The sequence below is a fragment of the Hyla sarda genome, unplaced genomic scaffold (genome assembly GCF_029499605.1).
Source record: "Hyla sarda isolate aHylSar1 unplaced genomic scaffold, aHylSar1.hap1 scaffold_1287, whole genome shotgun sequence".
Lineage (NCBI taxonomy): Eukaryota > Metazoa > Chordata > Amphibia > Anura > Hylidae > Hyla > Hyla sarda.
In genome coordinates this window covers 1-27,541 of record NW_026607910.1, presented here as the reverse complement: position 1 = coordinate 27,541, position 27,541 = coordinate 1, and the positions used below count along the sequence as shown (strand labels likewise).

The window sequence follows — 27,541 nt, the reverse complement described above, 5'->3', positions numbered from 1 at the left end:
TGCTGGCGGTATTGAATAAGCATTGCTGCACTGATGGGGTATGCATTAGACGAAAAAAAAGAAGAAAAAGAAGAATAATACGCCCAGAAAAGAGGCGAAAAGGAGAAAAACGTAAAAAAACGTGAAAAAAAAGTAAGAGGAAGAGAAGGGAAAAAAAGGTGGAAATGGGTTTAAAAGTGATTTCGGCGGAGAAATATATATATATATATATATATATATATATATATATATATGCGCACACACACACATAGATATAAACGTATTCTCCGTTGAGATATTGCAGCCGCTGCTGTGTCCAGGCCCAGGAGCCTTAGCACTGTGCTGTGATGTCACTCAATACCACTGACATCACTAGGTGTAAACAACATCTCTCCTTTGCTGTGTATGTGACTATGGAGCTGTTTGGTGATGTCGTCTATTACGGCCTTCATAGAAGCAACAGGAGATTGTTGCATCCATCTTGAACCCTCAGAACTACAGTGCTATGATGTCACTCACTTCCACAGGCCTTGCAGAGTGTAAACAACAACAACCCAGCTTTGTTGTGTATGTAACCAAAGGGATTTGTGATGTCACCTAGAACCTTCACAGCAGCGACAGCTTTATGAGGAGCATCAGCACTGCTCTGCCTGAGCAGAACCATCACCGCCATAGGTTGTCAAATAACCCGGATTTAACCCACACAGGTAAGTCCAATGGGGTGCAGGCATGTCCTCTATGCTTACAGCTTCCCGTGGGTGTTGGTTTGATACCGTTTGGGGACAGCCAAGGAGGCATCTGCAGGCAACAAAGGTAGGTGTGTGCTTGTGTGTGTGTTTCCTATGCAGATCCTAAGCCCAGTGTCACATGCAAGTAGGAGGAGTAAGAAGGGTTCCTGGCAAATCCGGGTTATGGATTGCATTTAAAAAGGCCCCGTGGGAGTGCAATGGGCCCCTGTCTTGCTGCTTAGCAATAATGGTATGGGTTTAGGTTCTGCTGTGTGTACTGGTGGTTGACTGCCCCCCAGCCCAGAGTGTGCATGGAAAATTGTCTGGCAGCCTCCCTGACAGCAAGCAGTGATAGTGCCCATGAAGGGGACCTTGTTGGGCCCGCCCCTTTCACGGTTATCGCTTCTCGGCCTTTTGGCTAAGATCAAGTGTAGTATCTGTTCTTATCAGTTTAATATCTGATACGTCCCCTATCTGGGGACCATATATTAAATGGATTTTTGAGAACGGGGGCCGATTTCGAAGCTTGCTTCCGTCGCCCTATGCATTGACCCGATATGGCAGTATCTTCGGGTACAGTGCACCACCCCCTTACAGGGTTAAAAAGAAAGATTCCTACTTTCATTGCTACCTGCTTGCTGGCTAGCCAGCTAGCCAGCCCTGTGGGCCTTGCTGCTGCTGCAGCCAAAAAACAAAAGGTGGTGCTGCTGCTGCTTCTGCTGCTTCTGCTTCTGCTTGTGTCTGGCCCCTGTTGGAGCGTCCAGGCACAGGACTTCTGCTGCTGCTGACTAAATGGCCTCCTTAATTGGATCATTTGAGTAGCCAGCACACCTGTGCAGGTAGGGCATGACATGATAGGCAGCTGCCTTGATAGCGGGTGGGTGCTGAATGTTCCTAATTGACAAAATAAGATTAATGCTTATGAAGAAATATAAAATCTCATCCCTTCCCCAATATCGCGCCACACCCCTACCCCTTAATTCCCTGGTTGAACGTGATGGACATATGTCTTTTTTCGACCGTACTAACTATGTAACTATGTAACATAACATGGGGGGGGGGGGGGGGGGGTCTCCTGGCTGTTCACACAGGTGTGTCATTGCTGTACATTGACCATGCATTGCTTCTGTGGTATTGCAAAGGCAAAGACAAATGCTTCCAGCCATCCATTGCACTAATGGATTGGTCATCAGCTGGCTGTCTATGTCCCGCATCAATATAGACCAAAGTACAGAGGGTTAGGCTATGCTATTGTGCACCTACCTGATGCATCAGAAGGTGCGAGGCCCTTGCTAAATTCTGTGCACAGACTTTGAGATCTATGCTTTAGACTGTATCTAAACCTGCTCCAACATGGACTGACATTCTGGCCTACTTTCAGCCGATGCGACTTGTCTGTCGCTGAACAGTCGCTTTTTATGTATTCAGCACCTATGTATAATGTTGTAAAAATGCTCTAGAAGCTAAAGTCGCAGAAATGTCACACATATTTGGCCTGCAACTTTCTGTGCGACAAATTCAGACAGGAAAAATCAGTATAAATCCTTAGAAAATTATCCCCCAGTGTCTCCATCTGCTGGCGGTATTGAATAAGCATTGCTGCACTGATGGGGTATGCATTAGACGAAAAAAAAGAAGAAAAAGAAGAATAATACGCCCAGAAAAGAGGCGAAAAGGAGAAAAACGTAAAAAAACGTGAAAAAAAAGTAAGAGGAAGAGAAGGGAAAAAAAGGTGGAAATGGGTTTAAAAGTGATTTCGGCGGAGAAATATATATATATATATATATATATATATATATATATATATATATATGCGCACACACACACATAGATATAAACGTATTCTCCGTTGAGATATTGCAGCCGCTGCTGTGTCCAGGCCCAGGAGCCTTAGCACTGTGCTGTGATGTCACTCAATACCACTGACATCACTAGGTGTAAACAACATCTCTCCTTTGCTGTGTATGTGACTATGGAGCTGTTTGGTGATGTCGTCTATTACGGCCTTCATAGAAGCAACAGGAGATTGTTGCATCCATCTTGAACCCTCAGAACTACAGTGCTATGATGTCACTCACTTCCACAGGCCTTGCAGAGTGTAAACAACAACAACCCAGCTTTGTTGTGTATGTAACCAAAGGGATTTGTGATGTCACCTAGAACCTTCACAGCAGCGACAGCTTTATGAGGAGCATCAGCACTGCTCTGCCTGAGCAGAACCATCACCGCCATAGGTTGTCAAATAACCCGGATTTAACCCACACAGGTAAGTCCAATGGGGTGCAGGCATGTCCTCTATGCTTACAGCTTCCCGTGGGTGTTGGTTTGATACCGTTTGGGGACAGCCAAGGAGGCATCTGCAGGCAACAAAGGTAGGTGTGTGCTTGTGTGTGTGTTTCCTATGCAGATCCTAAGCCCAGTGTCACATGCAAGTAGGAGGAGTAAGAAGGGTTCCTGGCAAATCCGGGTTATGGATTGCATTTAAAAAGGCCCCGTGGGAGTGCAATGGGCCCCTGTCTTGCTGCTTAGCAATAATGGTATGGGTTTAGGTTCTGCTGTGTGTACTGGTGGTTGACTGCCCCCCAGCCCAGAGTGTGCATGGAAAATTGTCTGGCAGCCTCCCTGACAGCAAGCAGTGATAGTGCCCATGAAGGGGACCTTGTTGGGCCCGCCCCTTTCACGGTTATCGCTTCTCGGCCTTTTGGCTAAGATCAAGTGTAGTATCTGTTCTTATCAGTTTAATATCTGATACGTCCCCTATCTGGGGACCATATATTAAATGGATTTTTGAGAACGGGGGCCGATTTCGAAGCTTGCTTCCGTCGCCCTATGCATTGACCCGATATGGCAGTATCTTCGGGTACAGTGCACCACCCCCTTACAGGGTTAAAAAGAAAGATTCCTACTTTCATTGCTACCTGCTTGCTGGCTAGCCAGCTAGCCAGCCCTGTGGGCCTTGCTGCTGCTGCAGCCAAAAAACAAAAGGTGGTGCTGCTGCTGCTTCTGCTGCTTCTGCTTCTGCTTGTGTCTGGCCCCTGTTGGAGCGTCCAGGCACAGGACTTCTGCTGCTGCTGACTAAATGGCCTCCTTAATTGGATCATTTGAGTAGCCAGCACACCTGTGCAGGTAGGGCATGACATGATAGGCAGCTGCCTTGATAGCGGGTGGGTGCTGAATGTTCCTAATTGACAAAATAAGATTAATGCTTATGAAGAAATATAAAATCTCATCCCTTCCCCAATATCGCGCCACACCCCTACCCCTTAATTCCCTGGTTGAACGTGATGGACATATGTCTTTTTTCGACCGTACTAACTATGTAACTATGTAACATAACATGGGGGGGGGGGGGGGTCTCCTGGCTGTTCACACAGGTGTGTCATTGCTGTACATTGACCATGCATTGCTTCTGTGGTATTGCAAAGGCAAAGACAAATGCTTCCAGCCATCCATTGCACTAATGGATTGGTCATCAGCTGGCTGTCTATGTCCCGCATCAATATAGACCAAAGTACAGAGGGTTAGGCTATGCTATTGTGCACCTACCTGATGCATCAGAAGGTGCGAGGCCCTTGCTAAATTCTGTGCACAGACTTTGAGATCTATGCTTTAGACTGTATCTAAACCTGCTCCAACATGGACTGACATTCTGGCCTACTTTCAGCCGATGCGACTTGTCTGTCGCTGAACAGTCGCTTTTTATGTATTCAGCACCTATGTATAATGTTGTAAAAATGCTCTAGAAGCTAAAGTCGCAGAAATGTCACACATATTTGGCCTGCAACTTTCTGTGCGACAAATTCAGACAGGAAAAATCAGTATAAATCCTTAGAAAATTATCCCCCAGTGTCTCCATCTGCTGGCGGTATTGAATAAGCATTGCTGCACTGATGGGGTATGCATTAGACGAAAAAAAAGAAGAAAAAGAAGAATAATACGCCCAGAAAAGAGGCGAAAAGGAGAAAAACGTAAAAAAACGTGAAAAAAAAGTAAGAGGAAGAGAAGGGAAAAAAAGGTGGAAATGGGTTTAAAAGTGATTTCGGCGGAGAAATATATATATATATATATATATATATATATATATATATATATATGCGCACACACACACATAGATATAAACGTATTCTCCGTTGAGATATTGCAGCCGCTGCTGTGTCCAGGCCCAGGAGCCTTAGCACTGTGCTGTGATGTCACTCAATACCACTGACATCACTAGGTGTAAACAACATCTCTCCTTTGCTGTGTATGTGACTATGGAGCTGTTTGGTGATGTCGTCTATTACGGCCTTCATAGAAGCAACAGGAGATTGTTGCATCCATCTTGAACCCTCAGAACTACAGTGCTATGATGTCACTCACTTCCACAGGCCTTGCAGAGTGTAAACAACAACAACCCAGCTTTGTTGTGTATGTAACCAAAGGGATTTGTGATGTCACCTAGAACCTTCACAGCAGCGACAGCTTTATGAGGAGCATCAGCACTGCTCTGCCTGAGCAGAACCATCACCGCCATAGGTTGTCAAATAACCCGGATTTAACCCACACAGGTAAGTCCAATGGGGTGCAGGCATGTCCTCTATGCTTACAGCTTCCCGTGGGTGTTGGTTTGATACCGTTTGGGGACAGCCAAGGAGGCATCTGCAGGCAACAAAGGTAGGTGTGTGCTTGTGTGTGTGTTTCCTATGCAGATCCTAAGCCCAGTGTCACATGCAAGTAGGAGGAGTAAGAAGGGTTCCTGGCAAATCCGGGTTATGGATTGCATTTAAAAAGGCCCCGTGGGAGTGCAATGGGCCCCTGTCTTGCTGCTTAGCAATAATGGTATGGGTTTAGGTTCTGCTGTGTGTACTGGTGGTTGACTGCCCCCCAGCCCAGAGTGTGCATGGAAAATTGTCTGGCAGCCTCCCTGACAGCAAGCAGTGATAGTGCCCATGAAGGGGACCTTGTTGGGCCCGCCCCTTTCACGGTTATCGCTTCTCGGCCTTTTGGCTAAGATCAAGTGTAGTATCTGTTCTTATCAGTTTAATATCTGATACGTCCCCTATCTGGGGACCATATATTAAATGGATTTTTGAGAACGGGGGCCGATTTCGAAGCTTGCTTCCGTCGCCCTATGCATTGACCCGATATGGCAGTATCTTCGGGTACAGTGCACCACCCCCTTACAGGGTTAAAAAGAAAGATTCCTACTTTCATTGCTACCTGCTTGCTGGCTAGCCAGCTAGCCAGCCCTGTGGGCCTTGCTGCTGCTGCAGCCAAAAAACAAAAGGTGGTGCTGCTGCTGCTTCTGCTGCTTCTGCTTCTGCTTGTGTCTGGCCCCTGTTGGAGCGTCCAGGCACAGGACTTCTGCTGCTGCTGACTAAATGGCCTCCTTAATTGGATCATTTGAGTAGCCAGCACACCTGTGCAGGTAGGGCATGACATGATAGGCAGCTGCCTTGATAGCGGGTGGGTGCTGAATGTTCCTAATTGACAAAATAAGATTAATGCTTATGAAGAAATATAAAATCTCATCCCTTCCCCAATATCGCGCCACACCCCTACCCCTTAATTCCCTGGTTGAACGTGATGGACATATGTCTTTTTTCGACCGTACTAACTATGTAACTATGTAACATAACATGGGGGGGGGGGGGGGTCTCCTGGCTGTTCACACAGGTGTGTCATTGCTGTACATTGACCATGCATTGCTTCTGTGGTATTGCAAAGGCAAAGACAAATGCTTCCAGCCATCCATTGCACTAATGGATTGGTCATCAGCTGGCTGTCTATGTCCCGCATCAATATAGACCAAAGTACAGAGGGTTAGGCTATGCTATTGTGCACCTACCTGATGCATCAGAAGGTGCGAGGCCCTTGCTAAATTCTGTGCACAGACTTTGAGATCTATGCTTTAGACTGTATCTAAACCTGCTCCAACATGGACTGACATTCTGGCCTACTTTCAGCCGATGCGACTTGTCTGTCGCTGAACAGTCGCTTTTTATGTATTCAGCACCTATGTATAATGTTGTAAAAATGCTCTAGAAGCTAAAGTCGCAGAAATGTCACACATATTTGGCCTGCAACTTTCTGTGCGACAAATTCAGACAGGAAAAATCAGTATAAATCCTTAGAAAATTATCCCCCAGTGTCTCCATCTGCTGGCGGTATTGAATAAGCATTGCTGCACTGATGGGGTATGCATTAGACGAAAAAAAAGAAGAAAAAGAAGAATAATACGCCCAGAAAAGAGGCGAAAAGGAGAAAAACGTAAAAAAACGTGAAAAAAAAGTAAGAGGAAGAGAAGGGAAAAAAAGGTGGAAATGGGTTTAAAAGTGATTTCGGCGGAGAAATATATATATATATATATATATATATATATATATATATATATATATATATGCGCACACACACACATAGATATAAACGTATTCTCCGTTGAGATATTGCAGCCGCTGCTGTGTCCAGGCCCAGGAGCCTTAGCACTGTGCTGTGATGTCACTCAATACCACTGACATCACTAGGTGTAAACAACATCTCTCCTTTGCTGTGTATGTGACTATGGAGCTGTTTGGTGATGTCGTCTATTACGGCCTTCATAGAAGCAACAGGAGATTGTTGCATCCATCTTGAACCCTCAGAACTACAGTGCTATGATGTCACTCACTTCCACAGGCCTTGCAGAGTGTAAACAACAACAACCCAGCTTTGTTGTGTATGTAACCAAAGGGATTTGTGATGTCACCTAGAACCTTCACAGCAGCGACAGCTTTATGAGGAGCATCAGCACTGCTCTGCCTGAGCAGAACCATCACCGCCATAGGTTGTCAAATAACCCGGATTTAACCCACACAGGTAAGTCCAATGGGGTGCAGGCATGTCCTCTATGCTTACAGCTTCCCGTGGGTGTTGGTTTGATACCGTTTGGGGACAGCCAAGGAGGCATCTGCAGGCAACAAAGGTAGGTGTGTGCTTGTGTGTGTGTTTCCTATGCAGATCCTAAGCCCAGTGTCACATGCAAGTAGGAGGAGTAAGAAGGGTTCCTGGCAAATCCGGGTTATGGATTGCATTTAAAAAGGCCCCGTGGGAGTGCAATGGGCCCCTGTCTTGCTGCTTAGCAATAATGGTATGGGTTTAGGTTCTGCTGTGTGTACTGGTGGTTGACTGCCCCCCAGCCCAGAGTGTGCATGGAAAATTGTCTGGCAGCCTCCCTGACAGCAAGCAGTGATAGTGCCCATGAAGGGGACCTTGTTGGGCCCGCCCCTTTCACGGTTATCGCTTCTCGGCCTTTTGGCTAAGATCAAGTGTAGTATCTGTTCTTATCAGTTTAATATCTGATACGTCCCCTATCTGGGGACCATATATTAAATGGATTTTTGAGAACGGGGGCCGATTTCGAAGCTTGCTTCCGTCGCCCTATGCATTGACCCGATATGGCAGTATCTTCGGGTACAGTGCACCACCCCCTTACAGGGTTAAAAAGAAAGATTCCTACTTTCATTGCTACCTGCTTGCTGGCTAGCCAGCTAGCCAGCCCTGTGGGCCTTGCTGCTGCTGCAGCCAAAAAACAAAAGGTGGTGCTGGTGCTGCTGCTGCTTCTGCTGCTTCTGCTTGTGTCTGGCCCCTGTTGGAGCGTCCAGGCACAGGACTTCTGCTGCTGCTGACTAAATGGCCTCCTTAATTGGATCATTTGAGTAGCCAGCACACCTGTGCAGGTAGGGCATGACATGATAGGCAGCTGCCTTGATAGCGGGTGGGTGCTGAATGTTCCTAATTGACAAAATAAGATTAATGCTTATGAAGAAATATAAAATCTCATCCCTTCCCCAATATCGCGCCACACCCCTACCCCTTAATTCCCTGGTTGAACGTGATGGACATATGTCTTTTTTCGACCGTACTAACTATGTAACTATGTAACATAACATGGGGGGGGTCTCCTGGCTGTTCACACAGGTGTGTCATTGCTGTACATTGACCATGCATTGCTTCTGTGGTATTGCAAAGGCAAAGACAAATGCTTCCAGCCATCCATTGCACTAATGGATTGGTCATCAGCTGGCTGTCTATGTCCCGCATCAATATAGACCAAAGTACAGAGGGTTAGGCTATGCTATTGTGCACCTACCTGATGCATCAGAAGGTGCGAGGCCCTTGCTAAATTCTGTGCACAGACTTTGAGATCTATGCTTTAGACTGTATCTAAACCTGCTCCAACATGGACTGACATTCTGGCCTACTTTCAGCCGATGCGACTTGTCTGTCGCTGAACAGTCGCTTTTTATGTATTCAGCACCTATGTATAATGTTGTAAAAATGCTCTAGAAGCTAAAGTCGCAGAAATGTCACACATATTTGGCCTGCAACTTTCTGTGCGACAAATTCAGACAGGAAAAATCAGTATAAATCCTTAGAAAATTATCCCCCAGTGTCTCCATCTGCTGGCGGTATTGAATAAGCATTGCTGCACTGATGGGGTATGCATTAGACGAAAAAAAAGAAGAAAAAGAAGAATAATACGCCCAGAAAAGAGGCGAAAAGGAGAAAAACGTAAAAAAACGTGAAAAAAAAGTAAGAGGAAGAGAAGGGAAAAAAAGGTGGAAATGGGTTTAAAAGTGATTTCGGCGGAGAAATATATATATATATATATATATATATATATATATATGCGCACACACACACATAGATATAAACGTATTCTCCGTTGAGATATTGCAGCCGCTGCTGTGTCCAGGCCCAGGAGCCTTAGCACTGTGCTGTGATGTCACTCAATACCACTGACATCATTAGGTGTAAACAACATCTCTCCTTTGCTGTGTATGTGACTATGGAGCTGTTTGGTGATGTCGTCTATTACGGCCTTCATAGAAGCAACAGGAGATTGTTGCATCCATCTTGAACCCTCAGAACTACAGTGCTATGATGTCACTCACTTCCACAGGCCTTGCAGAGTGTAAACAACAACAACCCAGCTTTGTTGTGTATGTAACCAAAGGGATTTGTGATGTCACCTAGAACCTTCACAGCAGCGACAGCTTTATGAGGAGCATCAGCACTGCTCTGCCTGAGCAGAACCATCACCGCCATAGGTTGTCAAATAACCCGGATTTAACCCACACAGGTAAGTCCAATGGGGTGCAGGCATGTCCTCTATGCTTACAGCTTCCCGTGGGTGTTGGTTTGATACCGTTTGGGGACAGCCAAGGAGGCATCTGCAGGCAACAAAGGTAGGTGTGTGCTTGTGTGTGTGTTTCCTATGCAGATCCTAAGCCCAGTGTCACATGCAAGTAGGAGGAGTAAGAAGGGTTCCTGGCAAATCCGGGTTATGGATTGCATTTAAAAAGGCCCCGTGGGAGTGCAATGGGCCCCTGTCTTGCTGCTTAGCAATAATGGTATGGGTTTAGGTTCTGCTGTGTGTACTGGTGGTTGACTGCCCCCCAGCCCAGAGTGTGCATGGAAAATTGTCTGGCAGCCTCCCTGACAGCAAGCAGTGATAGTGCCCATGAAGGGGACCTTGTTGGGCCCGCCCCTTTCACGGTTATCACTTCTCGGCCTTTTGGCTAAGATCAAGTGTAGTATCTGTTCTTATCAGTTTAATATCTGATACGTCCCCTATCTGGGGACCATATATTAAATGGATTTTTGAGAACGGGGGCCGATTTCGAAGCTTGCTTCCGTCGCCCTATGCATTGACCCGATATGGCAGTATCTTCGGGTACAGTGCAACACCCCCTTACAGGGTTAAAAAGAAAGATTCCTACTTTCATTGCTACCTGCTTGCTGGCTAGCCAGCTAGCCAGCCCTGTGGGCCTTGCTGCTGCTGCAGCCAAAAAACAAAAGGTGGTGCTGCTGCTGCTTCTGCTGCTTCTGCTTCTGCTTGTGTCTGGCCCCTGTTGGAGCGTCCAGGCACAGGACTTCTGCTGCTGCTGACTAAATGGCCTCCTTAATTGGATCATTTGAGTAGCCAGCACACCTGTGCAGGTAGGGCATGACATGATAGGCAGCTGCCTTGATAGCGGGTGGGTGCTGAATGTTCCTAATTGACAAAATAAGATTAATGCTTATGAAGAAATATAAAATCTCATCCCTTCCCCAATATCGCGCCACACCCCTACCCCTTAATTCCCTGGTTGAACGTGATGGACATATGTCTTTTTTCGACCGTACTAACTATGTAACTATGTAACATAACATGGGGGGGGGGGGGGGGGGTCTCCTGGCTGTTCACACAGGTGTGTCATTGCTGTACATTGACCATGCATTGCTTCTGTGGTATTGCAAAGGCAAAGACAAATGCTTCCAGCCATCCATTGCACTAATGGATTGGTCATCAGCTGGCTGTCTATGTCCCGCATCAATATAGACCAAAGTACAGAGGGTTAGGCTATGCTATTGTGCACCTACCTGATGCATCAGAAGGTGCGAGGCCCTTGCTAAATTCTGTGCACAGACTTTGAGATCTATGCTTTAGACTGTATCTAAACCTGCTCCAACATGGACTGACATTCTGGCCTACTTTCAGCCGATGCGACTTGTCTGTCGCTGAACAGTCGCTTTTTATGTATTCAGCACCTATGTATAATGTTGTAAAAATGCTCTAGAAGCTAAAGTCGCAGAAATGTCACACATATTTGGCCTGCAACTTTCTGTGCGACAAATTCAGACAGGAAAAATCAGTATAAATCCTTAGAAAATTATCCCCCAGTGTCTCCATCTGCTGGCGGTATTGAATAAGCATTGCTGCACTGATGGGGTATGCATTAGACGAAAAAAAAGAAGAAAAAGAAGAATAATACGCCCAGAAAAGAGGCGAAAAGGAGAAAAACGTAAAAAAACGTAAAAAAAAAGTAAGAGGAAGAGAAGGGAAAAAAAGGTGGAAATGGGTTTAAAAGTGATTTCGGCGGAGAAATATATATATATATATATATATATATATATATATATATATATATATATATATATGCGCACACACACACATAGATATAAACGTATTCTCCGTTGAGATATTGCAGCCGCTGCTGTGTCCAGGCCCAGGAGCCTTAGCACTGTGCTGTGATGTCACTCAATACCACTGACATCACTAGGTGTAAACAACATCTCTCCTTTGCTGTGTATGTGACTATGGAGCTGTTTGGTGATGTCGTCTATTACGGCCTTCATAGAAGCAACAGGAGATTGTTGCATCCATCTTGAACCCTCAGAACTACAGTGCTATGATGTCACTCACTTCCACAGGCCTTGCAGAGTGTAAACAACAACAACCCAGCTTTGTTGTGTATGTAACCAAAGGGATTTGTGATGTCACCTAGAACCTTCACAGCAGCGACAGCTTTATGAGGAGCATCAGCACTGCTCTGCCTGAGCAGAACCATCACCGCCATAGGTTGTCAAATAACCCGGATTTAACCCACACAGGTAAGTCCAATGGGGTGCAGGCATGTCCTCTATGCTTACAGCTTCCCGTGGGTGTTGGTTTGATACCGTTTGGGGACAGCCAAGGAGGCATCTGCAGGCAACAAAGGTAGGTGTGTGCTTGTGTGTGTGTTTCCTATGCAGATCCTAAGCCCAGTGTCACATGCAAGTAGGAGGAGTAAGAAGGGTTCCTGGCAAATCCGGGTTATGGATTGCATTTAAAAAGGCCCCGTGGGAGTGCAATGGGCCCCTGTCTTGCTGCTTAGCAATAATGGTATGGGTTTAGGTTCTGCTGTGTGTACTGGTGGTTGACTGCCCCCCAGCCCAGAGTGTGCATGGAAAATTGTCTGGCAGCCTCCCTGACAGCAAGCAGTGATAGTGCCCATGAAGGGGACCTTGTTGGGCCCGCCCCTTTCACGGTTATCGCTTCTCGGCCTTTTGGCTAAGATCAAGTGTAGTATCTGTTCTTATCAGTTTAATATCTGATACGTCCCCTATCTGGGGACCATATATTAAATGGATTTTTGAGAACGGGGGCCGATTTCGAAGCTTGCTTCCGTCGCCCTATGCATTGACCCGATATGGCAGTATCTTCGGGTACAGTGCACCACCCCCTTACAGGGTTAAAAAGAAAGATTCCTACTTTCATTGCTACCTGCTTGCTGGCTAGCCAGCTAGCCAGCCCTGTGGGCCTTGCTGCTGCTGCAGCCAAAAAACAAAAGGTGGTGCTGCTGCTGCTTCTGCTGCTTCTGCTTCTGCTTGTGTCTGGCCCCTGTTGGAGCGTCCAGGCACAGGACTTCTGCTGCTGCTGACTAAATGGCCTCCTTAATTGGATCATTTGAGTAGCCAGCACACCTGTGCAGGTAGGGCATGACATGATAGGCAGCTGCCTTGATAGCGGGTGGGTGCTGAATGTTCCTAATTGACAAAATAAGATTAATGCTTATGAAGAAATATAAAATCTCATCCCTTCCCCAATATCGCGCCACACCCCTACCCCTTAATTCCCTGGTTGAACGTGATGGACATATGTCTTTTTTCGACCGTACTAACTATGTAACTATGTAACATAACATGGGGGGGGGGGGGGGTCTCCTGGCTGTTCACACAGGTGTGTCATTGCTGTACATTGACCATGCATTGCTTCTGTGGTATTGCAAAGGCAAAGACAAATGCTTCCAGCCATCCATTGCACTAATGGATTGGTCATCAGCTGGCTGTCTATGTCCCGCATCAATATAGACCAAAGTACAGAGGGTTAGGCTATGCTATTGTGCACCTACCTGATGCATCAGAAGGTGCGAGGCCCTTGCTAAATTCTGTGCACAGACTTTGAGATCTATGCTTTAGACTGTATCTAAACCTGCTCCAACATGGACTGACATTCTGGCCTACTTTCAGCCGATGCGACTTGTCTGTCGCTGAACAGTCGCTTTTTATGTATTCAGCACCTATGTATAATGTTGTAAAAATGCTCTAGAAGCTAAAGTCGCAGAAATGTCACACATATTTGGCCTGCAACTTTCTGTGCGACAAATTCAGACAGGAAAAATCAGTATAAATCCTTAGAAAATTATCCCCCAGTGTCTCCATCTGCTGGCGGTATTGAATAAGCATTGCTGCACTGATGGGGTATGCATTAGACGAAAAAAAAGAAGAAAAAGAAGAATAATACGCCCAGAAAAGAGGCGAAAAGGAGAAAAACGTAAAAAAACGTGAAAAAAAAGTAAGAGGAAGAGAAGGGAAAAAAAGGTGGAAATGGGTTTAAAAGTGATTTCGGCGGAGAAATATATATATATATATATATATATATATATATATATATATGCGCACACACACACATAGATATAAACGTATTCTCCGTTGAGATATTGCAGCCGCTGCTGTGTCCAGGCCCAGGAGCCTTAGCACTGTGCTGTGATGTCACTCAATACCACTGACATCACTAGGTGTAAACAACATCTCTCCTTTGCTGTGTATGTGACTATGGAGCTGTTTGGTGATGTCGTCTATTACGGCCTTCATAGAAGCAACAGGAGATTGTTGCATCCATCTTGAACCCTCAGAACTACAGTGCTATGATGTCACTCACTTCCACAGGCCTTGCAGAGTGTAAACAACAACAACCCAGCTTTGTTGTGTATGTAACCAAAGGGATTTGTGATGTCACCTAGAACCTTCACAGCAGCGACAGCTTTATGAGGAGCATCAGCACTGCTCTGCCTGAGCAGAACCATCACCGCCATAGGTTGTCAAATAACCCGGATTTAACCCACACAGGTAAGTCCAATGGGGTGCAGGCATGTCCTCTATGCTTACAGCTTCCCGTGGGTGTTGGTTTGATACCGTTTGGGGACAGCCAAGGAGGCATCTGCAGGCAACAAAGGTAGGTGTGTGCTTGTGTGTGTGTTTCCTATGCAGATCCTAAGCCCAGTGTCACATGCAAGTAGGAGGAGTAAGAAGGGTTCCTGGCAAATCCGGGTTATGGATTGCATTTAAAAAGGCCCCGTGGGAGTGCAATGGGCCCCTGTCTTGCTGCTTAGCAATAATGGTATGGGTTTAGGTTCTGCTGTGTGTACTGGTGGTTGACTGCCCCCCAGCCCAGAGTGTGCATGGAAAATTGTCTGGCAGCCTCCCTGACAGCAAGCAGTGATAGTGCCCATGAAGGGGACCTTGTTGGGCCCGCCCCTTTCACGGTTATCGCTTCTCGGCCTTTTGGCTAAGATCAAGTGTAGTATCTGTTCTTATCAGTTTAATATCTGATACGTCCCCTATCTGGGGACCATATATTAAATGGATTTTTGAGAACGGGGGCCGATTTCGAAGCTTGCTTCCGTCGCCCTATGCATTGACCCGATATGGCAGTATCTTCGGGTACAGTGCACCACCCCCTTACAGGGTTAAAAAGAAAGATTCCTACTTTCATTGCTACCTGCTTGCTGGCTAGCCAGCTAGCCAGCCCTGTGGGCCTTGCTGCTGCTGCAGCCAAAAAACAAAAGGTGGTGCTGGTGCTGCTGCTGCTTCTGCTGCTTCTGCTTGTGTCTGGCCCCTGTTGGAGCGTCCAGGCACAGGACTTCTGCTGCTGCTGACTAAATGGCCTCCTTAATTGGATCATTTGAGTAGCCAGCACACCTGTGCAGGTAGGGCATGACATGATAGGCAGCTGCCTTGATAGCGGGTGGGTGCTGAATGTTCCTAATTGACAAAATAAGATTAATGCTTATGAAGAAATATAAAATCTCATCCCTTCCCCAATATCGCGCCACACCCCTACCCCTTAATTCCCTGGTTGAACGTGATGGACATATGTCTTTTTTCGACCGTACTAACTATGTAACTATGTAACATAACATGGGGGGGGTCTCCTGGCTGTTCACACAGGTGTGTCATTGCTGTACATTGACCATGCATTGCTTCTGTGGTATTGCAAAGGCAAAGACAAATGCTTCCAGCCATCCATTGCACTAATGGATTGGTCATCAGCTGGCTGTCTATGTCCCGCATCAATATAGACCAAAGTACAGAGGGTTAGGCTATGCTATTGTGCACCTACCTGATGCATCAGAAGGTGCGAGGCCCTTGCTAAATTCTGTGCACAGACTTTGAGATCTATGCTTTAGACTGTATCTAAACCTGCTCCAACATGGACTGACATTCTGGCCTACTTTCAGCCGATGCGACTTGTCTGTCGCTGAACAGTCGCTTTTTATGTATTCAGCACCTATGTATAATGTTGTAAAAATGCTCTAGAAGCTAAAGTCGCAGAAATGTCACACATATTTGGCCTGCAACTTTCTGTGCGACAAATTCAGACAGGAAAAATCAGTATAAATCCTTAGAAAATTATCCCCCAGTGTCTCCATCTGCTGGCGGTATTGAATAAGCATTGCTGCACTGATGGGGTATGCATTAGACGAAAAAAAAGAAGAAAAAGAAGAATAATACGCCCAGAAAAGAGGCGAAAAGGAGAAAAACGTAAAAAAACGTGAAAAAAAAGTAAGAGGAAGAGAAGGGAAAAAAAGGTGGAAATGGGTTTAAAAGTGATTTCGGCGGAGAAATATATATATATATATATATATATATATATATATATATATATATATATATATATATGCGCACACACACACATAGATATAAACGTATTCTCCGTTGAGATATTGCAGCCGCTGCTGTGTCCAGGCCCAGGAGCCTTAGCACTGTGCTGTGATGTCACTCAATACCACTGACATCACTAGGTGTAAACAACATCTCTCCTTTGCTGTGTATGTGACTATGGAGCTGTTTGGTGATGTCGTCTATTACGGCCTTCATAGAAGCAACAGGAGATTGTTGCATCCATCTTGAACCCTCAGAACTACAGTGCTATGATGTCACTCACTTCCACAGGCCTTGCAGAGTGTAAACAACAACAACCCAGCTTTGTTGTGTATGTAACCAAAGGGATTTGTGATGTCACCTAGAACCTTCACAGCAGCGACAGCTTTATGAGGAGCATCAGCACTGCTCTGCCTGAGCAGAACCATCACCGCCATAGGTTGTCAAATAACCCGGATTTAACCCACACAGGTAAGTCCAATGGGGTGCAGGCATGTCCTCTATGCTTACAGCTTCCCGTGGGTGTTGGTTTGATACCGTTTGGGGACAGCCAAGGAGGCATCTGCAGGCAACAAAGGTAGGTGTGTGCTTGTGTGTGTGTTTCCTATGCAGATCCTAAGCCCAGTGTCACATGCAAGTAGGAGGAGTAAGAAGGGTTCCTGGCAAATCCGGGTTATGGATTGCATTTAAAAAGGCCCCGTGGGAGTGCAATGGGCCCCTGTCTTGCTGCTTAGCAATAATGGTATGGGTTTAGGTTCTGCTGTGTGTACTGGTGGTTGACTGCCCCCCAGCCCAGAGTGTGCATGGAAAATTGTCTGGCAGCCTCCCTGACAGCAAGCAGTGATAGTGCCCATGAAGGGGACCTTGTTGGGCCCGCCCCTTTCACGGTTATCGCTTCTCGGCCTTTTGGCTAAGATCAAGTGTAGTATCTGTTCTTATCAGTTTAATATCTGATACGTCCCCTATCTGGGGACCATATATTAAATGGATTTTTGAGAACGGGGGCCGATTTCGAAGCTTGCTTCCGTCGCCCTATGCATTGACCCGATATGGCAGTATCTTCGGGTACAGTGCACCACCCCCTTACAGGGTTAAAAAGAAAGATTCCTACTTTCATTGCTACCTGCTTGCTGGCTAGCCAGCTAGCCAGCCCTGTGGGCCTTGCTGCTGCTGCAGCCAAAAAACAAAAGGTGGTGCTGCTGCTGCTTCTGCTGCTTCTGCTTCTGCTTGTGTCTGGCCCCTGTTGGAGCGTCCAGGCACAGGACTTCTGCTGCTGCTGACTAAATGGCCTCCTTAATTGGATCATTTGAGTAGCCAGCACACCTGTGCAGGTAGGGCATGGCATGATAGGCAGCTGCCTTGATAGCGGGTGGGTGCTGAATGTTCCTAATTGACAAAATAAGATTAATGCTTATGAAGAAATATAAAATCTCATCCCTTCCCCAATATCGCGCCACACCCCTACCCCTTAATTCCCTGGTTGAACGTGATGGACATATGTCTTTTTTCGACCGTACTAACTATGTAACTATGTAACATAACATGGGGGGGGGGGGGGGGGTCTCCTGGCTGTTCACACAGGTGTGTCATTGCTGTACATTGACCATGCATTGCTTCTGTGGTATTGCAAAGGCAAAGACAAATGCTTCCAGCCATCCATTGCACTAATGGATTGGTCATCAGCTGGCTGTCTATGTCCCGCATCAATATAGACCAAAGTACAGAGGGTTAGGCTATGCTATTGTGCACCTACCTGATGCATCAGAAGGTGCGAGGCCCTTGCTAAATTCTGTGCACAGACTTTGAGATCTATGCTTTAGACTGTATCTAAACCTGCTCCAACATGGACTGACATTCTGGCCTACTTTCAGCCGATGCGACTTGTCTGTCGCTGAACAGTCGCTTTTTATGTATTCAGCACCTATGTATAATGTTGTAAAAATGCTCTAGAAGCTAAAGTCGCAGAAATGTCACACATATTTGGCCTGCAACTTTCTGTGCGACAAATTCAGACAGGAAAAATCAGTATAAATCCTTAGAAAATTATCCCCCAGTGTCTCCATCTGCTGGCGGTATTGAATAAGCATTGCTGCACTGATGGGGTATGCATTAGACGAAAAAAAAGAAGAAAAAGAAGAATAATACGCCCAGAAAAGAGGCGAAAAGGAGAAAAACGTAAAAAAACGTGAAAAAAAAGTAAGAGGAAGAGAAGGGAAAAAAAGGTGGAAATGGGTTTAAAAGTGATTTCGGCGGAGAAATATATATATATATATATATATATATATGCGCACACACACACATAGATATAAACGTATTCTCCGTTGAGATATTGCAGCCGCTGCTGTGTCCAGGCCCAGGAGCCTTAGCACTGTGCTGTGATGTCACTCAATACCACTGACATCACTAGGTGTAAACAACATCTCTCCTTTGCTGTGTATGTGACTATGGAGCTGTTTGGTGATGTCGTCTATTATGGCCTTCATAGAAGCAACAGGAGATTGTTGCATCCATCTTGAACCCTCAGAACTACAGTGCTATGATGTCACTCACTTCCACAGGCCTTGCAGAGTGTAAACAACAACAACCCAGCTTTGTTGTGTATGTAACCAAAGGGATTTGTGATGTCACCTAGAACCTTCACAGCAGCGACAGCTTTATGAGGAGCATCAGCACTGCTCTGCCTGAGCAGAACCATCACCGCCATAGGTTGTCAAATAACCCGGATTTAACCCACACAGGTAAGTCCAATGGGGTGCAGGCATGTCCTCTATGCTTACAGCTTCCCGTGGGTGTTGGTTTGATACCGTTTGGGGACAGCCAAGGAGGCATCTGCAGGCAACAAAGGTAGGTGTGTGCTTGTGTGTGTGTTTCCTATGCAGATCCTAAGCCCAGTGTCACATGCAAGTAGGAGGAGTAAGAAGGGTTCCTGGCAAATCCGGGTTATGGATTGCATTTAAAAAGGCCCCGTGGGAGTGCAATGGGCCCCTGTCTTGCTGCTTAGCAATAATGGTATGGGTTTAGGTTCTGCTGTGTGTACTGGTGGTTGACTGCCCCCCAGCCCAGAGTGTGCATGGAAAATTGTCTGGCAGCCTCCCTGACAGCAAGCAGTGATAGTGCCCATGAAGGGGACCTTGTTGGGCCCGCCCCTTTCACGGTTATCGCTTCTCGGCCTTTTGGCTAAGATCAAGTGTAGTATCTGTTCTTATCAGTTTAATATCTGATACGTCCCCTATCTGGGGACCATATATTAAATGGATTTTTGAGAACGGGGGCCGATTTCGAAGCTTGCTTCCGTCGCCCTATGCATTGACCCGATATGGCAGTATCTTCGGGTACAGTGCACCACCCCCTTACAGGGTTAAAAAGAAAGATTCCTACTTTCATTGCTACCTGCTTGCTGGCTAGCCAGCTAGCCAGCCCTGTGGGCCTTGCTGCTGCTGCAGCCAAAAAACAAAAGGTGGTGCTGCTGCTGCTTCTGCTGCTTCTGCTTCTGCTTGTGTCTGGCCCCTGTTGGAGCGTCCAGGCACAGGACTTCTGCTGCTGCTGACTAAATGGCCTCCTTAATTGGATCATTTGAGTAGCCAGCACACCTGTGCAGGTAGGGCATGGCATGATAGGCAGCTGCCTTGATAGCGGGTGGGTGCTGAATGTTCCTAATTGACAAAATAAGATTAATGCTTATGAAGAAATATAAAATCTCATCCCTTCCCCAATATCGCGCCACACCCCTACCCCTTAATTCCCTGGTTGAACGTGATGGACATATGTCTTTTTTCGACCGTACTAACTATGTAACTATGTAACATAACATGGGGGGGGGGGGGGGGGTCTCCTGGCTGTTCACACAGGTGTGTCATTGCTGTACATTGACCATGCATTGCTTCTGTGGTATTGCAAAGGCAAAGACAAATGCTTCCAGCCATCCATTGCACTAATGGATTGGTCATCAGCTGGCTGTCTATGTCCCGCATCAATATAGACCAAAGTACAGAGGGTTAGGCTATGCTATTGTGCACCTACCTGATGCATCAGAAGGTGCGAGGCCCTTGCTAAATTCTGTGCACAGACTTTGAGATCTATGCTTTAGACTGTATCTAAACCTGCTCCAACATGGACTGACATTCTGGCCTACTTTCAGCCGATGCGACTTGTCTGTCGCTGAACAGTCGCTTTTTATGTATTCAGCACCTATGTATAATGTTGTAAAAATGCTCTAGAAGCTAAAGTCGCAGAAATGTCACACATATTTGGCCTGCAACTTTCTGTGCGACAAATTCAGACAGGAAAAATCAGTATAAATCCTTAGAAAATTATCCCCCAGTGTCTCCATCTGCTGGCGGTATTGAATAAGCATTGCTGCACTGATGGGGTATGCATTAGACGAAAAAAAAGAAGAAAAAGAAGAATAATACGCCCAGAAAAGAGGCGAAAAGGAGAAAAACGTAAAAAAACGTGAAAAAAAGTAAGAGGAAGAGAAGGGAAAAAAAGGTGGAAATGGGTTTAAAAGTGATTTCGGCGGAGAAATATATATATATATATATATATATATATATATATATATATATGCGCACACACACACATAGATATAAACGTATTCTCCGTTGAGATATTGCAGCCGCTGCTGTGTCCAGGCCCAGGAGCCTTAGCACTGTGCTGTGATGTCACTCAATACCACTGACATCACTAGGTGTAAACAACATCTCTCCTTTGCTGTGTATGTGACTATGGAGCTGTTTGGTGATGTCGTCTATTACGGCCTTCATAGAAGCAACAGGAGATTGTTGCATCCATCTTGAACCCTCAGAACTACAGTGCTATGATGTCACTCACTTCCACAGGCCTTGCAGAGTGTAAACAACAACAACCCAGCTTTGTTGTGTATGTAACCAAAGGGATTTGTGATGTCACCTAGAACCTTCACAGCAGCGACAGCTTTATGAGGAGCATCAGCACTGCTCTGCCTGAGCAGAACCATCACCGCCATAGGTTGTCAAATAACCCGGATTTAACCCACACAGGTAAGTCCAATGGGGTGCAGGCATGTCCTCTATGCTTACAGCTTCCCGTGGGTGTTGGTTTGATACCGTTTGGGGACAGCCAAGGAGGCATCTGCAGGCAACAAAGGTAGGTGTGTGCTTGTGTGTGTGTTTCCTATGCAGATCCTAAGCCCAGTGTCACATGCAAGTAGGAGGAGTAAGAAGGGTTCCTGGCAAATCCGGGTTATGGATTGCATTTAAAAAGGCCCCGTGGGAGTGCAATGGGCCCCTGTCTTGCTGCTTAGCAATAATGGTATGGGTTTAGGTTCTGCTGTGTGTACTGGTGGTTGACTGCCCCCCAGCCCAGAGTGTGCATGGAAAATTGTCTGGCAGCCTCCCTGACAGCAAGCAGTGATAGTGCCCATGAAGGGGACCTTGTTGGGCCCGCCCCTTTCACGGTTATCGCTTCTCGGCCTTTTGGCTAAGATCAAGTGTAGTATCTGTTCTTATCAGTTTAATATCTGATACGTCCCCTATCTGGGGACCATATATTAAATGGATTTTTGAGAACGGGGGCCGATTTCGAAGCTTGCTTCCGTCGCCCTATGCATTGACCCGATATGGCAGTATCTTCGGGTACAGTGCACCACCCCCTTACAGGGTTAAAAAGAAAGATTCCTACTTTCATTGCTACCTGCTTGCTGGCTAGCCAGCTAGCCAGCCCTGTGGGCCTTGCTGCTGCTGCAGCCAAAAAACAAAAGGTGGTGCTGCTGCTGCTTCTGCTGCTTCTGCTTCTGCTTGTGTCTGGCCCCTGTTGGAGCGTCCAGGCACAGGACTTCTGCTGCTGCTGACTAAATGGCCTCCTTAATTGGATCATTTGAGTAGCCAGCACACCTGTGCAGGTAGGGCATGACATGATAGGCAGCTGCCTTGATAGCGGGTGGGTGCTGAATGTTCCTAATTGACAAAATAAGATTAATGCTTATGAAGAAATATAAAATCTCATCCCTTCCCCAATATCGCGCCACACCCCTACCCCTTAATTCCCTGGTTGAACGTGATGGACATATGTCTTTTTTCGACCGTACTAACTATGTAACTATGTAACATAACATGGGGGGGGGGGTCTCCTGGCTGTTCACACAGGTGTGTCATTGCTGTACATTGACCATGCATTGCTTCTGTGGTATTGCAAAGGCAAAGACAAATGCTTCCAGCCATCCATTGCACTAATGGATTGGTCATCAGCTGGCTGTCTATGTCCCGCATCAATATAGACCAAAGTACAGAGGGTTAGGCTATGCTATTGTGCACCTACCTGATGCATCAGAAGGTGCGAGGCCCTTGCTAAATTCTGTGCACAGACTTTGAGATCTATGCTTTAGACTGTATCTAAACCTGCTCCAACATGGACTGACATTCTGGCCTACTTTCAGCCGATGCGACTTGTCTGTCGCTGAACAGTCGCTTTTTATGTATTCAGCACCTATGTATAATGTTGTAAAAATGCTCTAGAAGCTAAAGTCGCAGAAATGTCACACATATTTGGCCTGCAACTTTCTGTGCGACAAATTCAGACAGGAAAAATCAGTATAAATCCTTAGAAAATTATCCCCCAGTGTCTCCATCTGCTGGCGGTATTGAATAAGCATTGCTGCACTGATGGGGTATGCATTAGACGAAAAAAAAGAAGAAAAAGAAGAATAATACGCCCAGAAAAGAGGCGAAAAGGAGAAAAACGTAAAAAAACGTGAAAAAAAAGTAAGAGGAAGAGAAGGGAAAAAAAGGTGGAAATGGGTTTAAAAGTGATTTCGGCGGAGAAATATATATATATATATATATATATATATATATATATATATATATATGCGCACACACACACATAGATATAAACGTATTCTCCGTTGAGATATTGCAGCCGCTGCTGTGTCCAGGCCCAGGAGCCTTAGCACTGTGCTGTGATGTCACTCAATACCACTGACATCACTAGGTGTAAACAACATCTCTCCTTTGCTGTGTATGTGACTATGGAGCTGTTTGGTGATGTCGTCTATTACGGCCTTCATAGAAGCAACAGGAGATTGTTGCATCCATCTTGAACCCTCAGAACTACAGTGCTATGATGTCACTCACTTCCACAGGCCTTGCAGAGTGTAAACAACAACAACCCAGCTTTGTTGTGTATGTAACCAAAGGGATTTGTGATGTCACCTAGAACCTTCACAGCAGCGACAGCTTTATGAGGAGCATCAGCACTGCTCTGCCTGAGCAGAACCATCACCGCCATAGGTTGTCAAATAACCCGGATTTAACCCACACAGGTAAGTCCAATGGGGTGCAGGCATGTCCTCTATGCTTACAGCTTCCCGTGGGTGTTGGTTTGATACCGTTTGGGGACAGCCAAGGAGGCATCTGCAGGCAACAAAGGTAGGTGTGTGCTTGTGTGTGTGTTTCCTATGCAGATCCTAAGCCCAGTGTCACATGCAAGTAGGAGGAGTAAGAAGGGTTCCTGGCAAATCCGGGTTATGGATTGCATTTAAAAAGGCCCCGTGGGAGTGCAATGGGCCCCTGTCTTGCTGCTTAGCAATAATGGTATGGGTTTAGGTTCTGCTGTGTGTACTGGTGGTTGACTGCCCCCCAGCCCAGAGTGTGCATGGAAAATTGTCTGGCAGCCTCCCTGACAGCAAGCAGTGATAGTGCCCATGAAGGGGACCTTGTTGGGCCCGCCCCTTTCACGGTTATCACTTCTCGGCCTTTTGGCTAAGATCAAGTGTAGTATCTGTTCTTATCAGTTTAATATCTGATACGTCCCCTATCTGGGGACCATATATTAAATGGATTTTTGAGAACGGGGGCCGATTTCGAAGCTTGCTTCCGTCGCCCTATGCATTGACCCGATATGGCAGTATCTTCGGGTACAGTGCACCACCCCCTTACAGGGTTAAAAAGAAAGATTCCTACTTTCATTGCTACCTGCTTGCTGGCTAGCCAGCTAGCCAGCCCTGTGGGCCTTGCTGCTGCTGCAGCCAAAAAACAAAAGGTGGTGCTGCTGCTGCTTCTGCTGCTTCTGCTTCTGCTTGTGTCTGGCCCCTGTTGGAGCGTCCAGGCACAGGACTTCTGCTGCTGCTGACTAAATGGCCTCCTTAATTGGATCATTTGAGTAGCCAGCACACCTGTGCAGGTAGGGCATGACATGATAGGCAGCTGCCTTGATAGCGGGTGGGTGCTGAATGTTCCTAATTGACAAAATAAGATTAATGCTTATGAAGAAATATAAAATCTCATCCCTTCCCCAATATCGCGCCACACCCCTACCCCTTAATTCCCTGGTTGAACGTGATGGACATATGTCTTTTTTCGACCGTACTAACTATGTAACTATGTAACATAACATGGGGGGGGGGGGTCTCCTGGCTGTTCACACAGGTGTGTCATTGCTGTACATTGACCATGCATTGCTTCTGTGGTATTGCAAAGGCAAAGACAAATGCTTCCAGCCATCCATTGCACTAATGGATTGGTCATCAGCTGGCTGTCTATGTCCCGCATCAATATAGACCAAAGTACAGAGGGTTAGGCTATGCTATTGTGCACCTACCTGATGCATCAGAAGGTGCGAGGCCCTTGCTAAATTCTGTGCACAGACTTTGAGATCTATGCTTTAGACTGTATCTAAACCTGCTCCAACATGGACTGACATTCTGGCCTACTTTCAGCCGATGCGACTTGTCTGTCGCTGAACAGTCGCTTTTTATGTATTCAGCACCTATGTATAATGTTGTAAAAATGCTCTAGAAGCTAAAGTCGCAGAAATGTCACACATATTTGGCCTGCAACTTTCTGTGCGACAAATTCAGACAGGAAAAATCAGTATAAATCCTTAGAAAATTATCCCCCAGTGTCTCCATCTGCTGGCGGTATTGAATAAGCATTGCTGCACTGATGGGGTATGCATTAGACGAAAAAAAAGAAGAAAAAGAAGAATAATACGCCCAGAAAAGAGGCGAAAAGGAGAAAAACGTAAAAAAACGTGAAAAAAAAGTAAGAGGAAGAGAAGGGAAAAAAAGGTGGAAATGGGTTTAAAAGTGATTTCGGCGGAGAAATATATATATATATATATATATATATATATATATATATATATGCGCACACACACACATAGATATAAACGTATTCTCCGTTGAGATATTGCAGCCGCTGCTGTGTCCAGGCCCAGGAGCCTTAGCACTGTGCTGTGATGTCACTCAATACCACTGACATCACTAGGTGTAAACAACATCTCTCCTTTGCTGTGTATGTGACTATGGAGCTGTTTGGTGATGTCGTCTATTACGGCCTTCATAGAAGCAACAGGAGATTGTTGCATCCATCTTGAACCCTCAGAACTACAGTGCTATGATGTCACTCACTTCCACAGGCCTTGCAGAGTGTAAACAACAACAACCCAGCTTTGTTGTGTATGTAACCAAAGGGATTTGTGATGTCACCTAGAACCTTCACAGCAGCGACAGCTTTATGAGGAGCATCAGCACTGCTCTGCCTGAGCAGAACCATCACCGCCATAGGTTGTCAAATAACCCGGATTTAACCCACACAGGTAAGTCCAATGGGGTGCAGGCATGTCCTCTATGCTTACAGCTTCCCGTGGGTGTTGGTTTGATACCGTTTGGGGACAGCCAAGGAGGCATCTGCAGGCAACAAAGGTAGGTGTGTGCTTGTGTGTGTGTTTCCTATGCAGATCCTAAGCCCAGTGTCACATGCAAGTAGGAGGAGTAAGAAGGGTTCCTGGCAAATCCGGGTTATGGATTGCATTTAAAAAGGCCCCGTGGGAGTGCAATGGGCCCCTGTCTTGCTGCTTAGCAATAATGGTATGGGTTTAGGTTCTGCTGTGTGTACTGGTGGTTGACTGCCCCCCAGCCCAGAGTGTGCATGGAAAATTGTCTGGCAGCCTCCCTGACAGCAAGCAGTGATAGTGCCCATGAAGGGGACCTTGTTGGGCCCGCCCCTTTCACGGTTATCGCTTCTCGGCCTTTTGGCTAAGATCAAGTGTAGTATCTGTTCTTATCAGTTTAATATCTGATACGTCCCCTATCTGGGGACCATATATTAAATGGATTTTTGAGAACGGGGGCCGATTTCGAAGCTTGCTTCCGTCGCCCTATGCATTGACCCGATATGGCAGTATCTTCGGGTACAGTGCACCACCCCCTTACAGGGTTAAAAAGAAAGATTCCTACTTTCATTGCTACCTGCTTGCTGGCTAGCCAGCTAGCCAGCCCTGTGGGCCTTGCTGCTGCTGCAGCCAAAAAACAAAAGGTGGTGCTGCTGCTGCTTCTGCTGCTTCTGCTTCTGCTTGTGTCTGGCCCCTGTTGGAGCGTCCAGGCACAGGACTTCTGCTGCTGCTGACTAAATGGCCTCCTTAATTGGATCATTTGAGTAGCCAGCACACCTGTGCAGGTAGGGCATGACATGATAGGCAGCTGCCTTGATAGCGGGTGGGTGCTGAATGTTCCTAATTGACAAAATAAGATTAATGCTTATGAAGAAATATAAAATCTCATCCCTTCCCCAATATCGCGCCACACCCCTACCCCTTAATTCCCTGGTTGAACGTGATGGACATATGTCCTTTTTTCGACCGTACTAACTATGTAACTATGTAACATAACATGGGGGGGGGGTCTCCTGGCTGTTCACACAGGTGTGTCATTGCTGTACATTGACCATGCATTGCTTCTGTGGTATTGCAAAGGCAAAGACAAATGCTTCCAGCCATCCATTGCACTAATGGATTGGTCATCAGCTGGCTGTCTATGTCCCGCATCAATATAGACCAAAGTACAGAGGGTTAGGCTATGCTATTGTGCACCTACCTGATGCATCAGAAGGTGCGAGGCCCTTGCTAAATTCTGTGCACAGACTTTGAGATCTATGCTTTAGACTGTATCTAAACCTGCTCCAACATGGACTGACATTCTGGCCTACTTTCAGCCGATGCGACTTGTCTGTCGCTGAACAGTCGCTTTTTATGTATTCAGCACCTATGTATAATGTTGTAAAAATGCTCTAGAAGCTAAAGTCGCAGAAATGTCACACATATTTGGCCTGCAACTTTCTGTGCGACAATTCAGACAGGAAAAATCAGTATAAATCCTTAGAAAATTATCCCCCAGTGTCTCCATCTGCTGGCGGTATTGAATAAGCATTGCTGCACTGATGGGGTATGCATTAGACGAAAAAAAAGAAGAAAAAGAAGAATAATACGCCCAGAAAAGAGGCGAAAAGGAGGAAAAACGTAAAAAAACGTGAAAAAAAAGTAAGAGGAAGAGAAGGGAAAAAAAGGTGGAAATGGGTTTAAAAGTGATTTCGGCG

The 27,541-nt window shown here is 46.1% G+C and overlaps 12 non-coding genes across 12 annotated transcripts; all 12 read left to right on the top strand.

The window, feature by feature from the left end:
- Positions 1 to 1,105: 1,105 nt before the first annotated feature.
- Positions 1,106 to 1,296, top strand: LOC130304630 (U2 spliceosomal RNA). The gene has a single exon (XR_008854364.1). It is a non-coding gene; the product is annotated as a U2 spliceosomal RNA (small nuclear RNA).
- Positions 1,297 to 3,392: 2,096 nt separating this feature from the next.
- On the top strand, positions 3,393 to 3,583 carry LOC130304629 (U2 spliceosomal RNA). Its single transcript, XR_008854363.1, has one exon. It is a non-coding gene; the product is annotated as a U2 spliceosomal RNA (small nuclear RNA).
- A 2,090-nt stretch (positions 3,584 to 5,673) lies between these two features.
- LOC130304628 (U2 spliceosomal RNA) lies at positions 5,674 to 5,864 on the top strand. The gene has a single exon (XR_008854362.1). It is a non-coding gene; the product is annotated as a U2 spliceosomal RNA (small nuclear RNA).
- A 2,096-nt stretch (positions 5,865 to 7,960) lies between these two features.
- Positions 7,961 to 8,151, top strand: LOC130304627 (U2 spliceosomal RNA). Its single transcript, XR_008854361.1, has one exon. It is a non-coding gene; the product is annotated as a U2 spliceosomal RNA (small nuclear RNA).
- Positions 8,152 to 10,226: 2,075 nt separating this feature from the next.
- Positions 10,227 to 10,417, top strand: LOC130304652 (U2 spliceosomal RNA). The gene has a single exon (XR_008854385.1). It is a non-coding gene; the product is annotated as a U2 spliceosomal RNA (small nuclear RNA).
- A 2,103-nt stretch (positions 10,418 to 12,520) lies between these two features.
- Positions 12,521 to 12,711, top strand: LOC130304626 (U2 spliceosomal RNA). The gene has a single exon (XR_008854360.1). It is a non-coding gene; the product is annotated as a U2 spliceosomal RNA (small nuclear RNA).
- A 2,086-nt stretch (positions 12,712 to 14,797) lies between these two features.
- On the top strand, positions 14,798 to 14,988 carry LOC130304625 (U2 spliceosomal RNA). The gene has a single exon (XR_008854359.1). It is a non-coding gene; the product is annotated as a U2 spliceosomal RNA (small nuclear RNA).
- Positions 14,989 to 17,083: 2,095 nt separating this feature from the next.
- Positions 17,084 to 17,274, top strand: LOC130304670 (U2 spliceosomal RNA). Its single transcript, XR_008854402.1, has one exon. It is a non-coding gene; the product is annotated as a U2 spliceosomal RNA (small nuclear RNA).
- A 2,076-nt stretch (positions 17,275 to 19,350) lies between these two features.
- On the top strand, positions 19,351 to 19,541 carry LOC130304659 (U2 spliceosomal RNA). The gene has a single exon (XR_008854392.1). It is a non-coding gene; the product is annotated as a U2 spliceosomal RNA (small nuclear RNA).
- Positions 19,542 to 21,630: 2,089 nt separating this feature from the next.
- LOC130304647 (U2 spliceosomal RNA) lies at positions 21,631 to 21,821 on the top strand. The gene has a single exon (XR_008854380.1). It is a non-coding gene; the product is annotated as a U2 spliceosomal RNA (small nuclear RNA).
- A 2,088-nt stretch (positions 21,822 to 23,909) lies between these two features.
- LOC130304650 (U2 spliceosomal RNA) lies at positions 23,910 to 24,100 on the top strand. The gene has a single exon (XR_008854383.1). It is a non-coding gene; the product is annotated as a U2 spliceosomal RNA (small nuclear RNA).
- Positions 24,101 to 26,185: 2,085 nt separating this feature from the next.
- LOC130304635 (U2 spliceosomal RNA) lies at positions 26,186 to 26,376 on the top strand. The gene has a single exon (XR_008854369.1). It is a non-coding gene; the product is annotated as a U2 spliceosomal RNA (small nuclear RNA).
- The last annotated feature ends 1,165 nt before the right edge of the window (positions 26,377 to 27,541 follow it).